Raw genomic sequence first — 2,500 nt, forward strand, 5'->3', positions numbered from 1 at the left:
TTGCAATGTAGAAAATGATAAATAGCTTATATGCTACTTCATAATATATACCCATTTTCTCGACAGTTGTCAGTTTATTCACTTACCACTCTCCATCCATCTCTGTGGCCCCTCAGGGGGGACATGAATTTATATTTCATCAAAGTAAAACAATTATTCAGAGTTTGTAAATAAGGTCAAATGTTAACAGAGGTTGTATTACCTGGTATTGTGTGACCTACAGAGGAATGAAACACCAAACACCGAACCTTAAAATCGGGCGTGCAGGTTTAAAACATTGGCTAACTTTACGCAGTCAAATTTCAAGATTTTGAGCAAATTCTTTTTCTATCCATTGTGGGATATGGGATATTGTGGGATATATACCATTGTGGGACTCATATGTCCTGGATTTTCCTATGTCAACTCCGTTTTGTATTTTTATAAACAGCTTCTAAACCATGCAGCCTTTATAATGTACATGTGACATAAACTAAACTAAACAGTTTTCTGTCCTTCTTGTCGGAGCCGTGATGCGCGCGGCCAAATGGAGACACGGACAAACGGCGATGTTCGCTATTAAAATCAATTCGATAACACTTTATTTAGTCATTTTCACACAAAAAAAAGTGTCACAAAGTGCTTTGCAGTGCTTTTTAAGTGGCAAGGAAACTGATAACGACTCTATTCTGTTTTACCTTTCTCTAAAGGGACAAGAGGTCCCCTGGGTCGAATGTACTGTCAGGACAAACCGCCTAAAAAAACGGTCTTATTGCGCATATAAACTAAACTGTTTTCACTCATTGTGACCGACACGCGAGGACAAAATTAAGAAAAGTGACACAATTGTAATTACATTGGCCTATAGATAAAATAGGGTATCATATCAAACGACAAAATTGTTGACGTTTTCAGATTACACCCAATGTGTTGACCAACCATTATTCTATACTTATCAATAAGAGGTACCCTAAATCAAATAGATTTATAAAAATGCGTATCTCCTTACACATTTCCCCCCTGTCACTCTATAGCATGAGGGACTGGGTTTGTTCGCTGGACCGGTCTCCTCTCCATGTTCTCCAGTGTGAAGTTAAAGGCGTTTTGTGTTCCTTCTCAAATCCGGCGGACGTTTCTTATTGGTCAGGTGAGGACTTTGCATCACTCCTGCTGATGACGCAGCCCGTGTCTTCGCGCATCCTTTAGCCTCCCGGCGTCTTTAAGTGATTCTTGTTGCTCCACGAGCCGCTTCAGTATGAGACTAGCAGTCCGACCGTGGTGAGAGAAACAACCAACTAACATTTCCGTGCTCTGAAGGAGAGTGGCGCAAAAGAGCTACATCTCACTCTCTCTCTCTCTCTCTCTCTCTCTCTCTCTCTCTCTCTCTCTCTCTCTCTCTCTCTCTTTCTCTTTCACTCTCCGCTCTTTGCTGTCCAGAGAAATTACAATATTTATCATACCTGTGAACTGCCGACTCTGTTTTCTGTATATGACTATATGACTATTTGCTAAGAAGCTCAATTTTCACATCTGACGTTACGGAGTAAGTAACCTTTCATGCACACTCACATGCGCGTGTGTGCGTGCGTGGTGCGTGTGTGTGTGTGTGTGTGTGTGTGTATGTATGTGCGCGCGCGCGCGAAGCGGTATAGTGAGATGACTTTCCCCTGTCTGCGGTTAGGTTATGGCCGGTGTGTTGTTGCTTCATCTGTAGCATATCAGACAGAGAAAGAGCTCTAACGCCGTTTGTGTCGACTGCTCCTCCCTTTTTTCCTGTCGGGATATAGCTTACGGTTCAATTTTAGAAACAAATTGTAAGTATCAATTTATCCGTTTTAAAGTGTTCTATAACCTCTCCTACTTTGTTCAACTTTGCGCGAGTTACGTTCCGATTTTTTGAGCTTGGAGAGAGAGAGAGAGAGAGAGAGAGAGAGAAACATATAAATGTTTTACTTCCTCTTTAATAGAAAAGTTAGTTTTAGTCTTATTCACATGATGTTCTCCCGATCCATTCTCTGTTATTTTGTCTTATTTCCTAGGATAACGGATTTGTTTGTTTAGTTGCATGGATTTGCGCGCTTCACTTCCCCCTTTTCACCAGCTATCTATATAATTCCTGTTTATCTCCGCAGTTTTACAGCAGCACTGCTAGACTAGCTGACCATTGTTGCTACTGTACAATAATTATCTGTGTGTGATGCGAGGTTGTGTTACAATTGTAATGATCTTATTTATCGCGTCCATTGGCCTATTTATGTTGTAAAATCACTTCTCCTTTCCTGTCTGTGATAACAGCTGTTGGCTACTGTTGCTACATTCATATGTGTGTTGTGCTCGTGTCTGTTTGATGGTGTCAAATTCTGCCGAGTTGTTGCCTATTACTTGGGCGTTTTACATTTTTACACTATTGTAGGCCACTATTGAAATGTTACTTTTGACAGCAAGTGGTCAACCATAATAGGTGAACCAGTGTGACAGTTCGCGACAGAGAAATTGTCTCTAAGACTCAATCCACTGGGCG

At 41.1% G+C, this 2,500-nt stretch overlaps 1 pseudogene; it reads left to right on the forward strand.

The window, feature by feature from the left end:
• The first annotated feature begins 1,659 nt into the window (after positions 1–1,659).
• LOC115124657 (prospero homeobox protein 1-like) overlaps positions 1,660–2,500 on the forward strand; it is a 67,314-nt pseudogene continuing 66,473 nt past the window's right edge.

This window comes from Oncorhynchus nerka, linkage group LG18 (genome assembly GCF_034236695.1).
Source record: "Oncorhynchus nerka isolate Pitt River linkage group LG18, Oner_Uvic_2.0, whole genome shotgun sequence".
In the NCBI taxonomy this organism is placed as follows: domain Eukaryota; kingdom Metazoa; phylum Chordata; class Actinopteri; order Salmoniformes; family Salmonidae; genus Oncorhynchus; species Oncorhynchus nerka.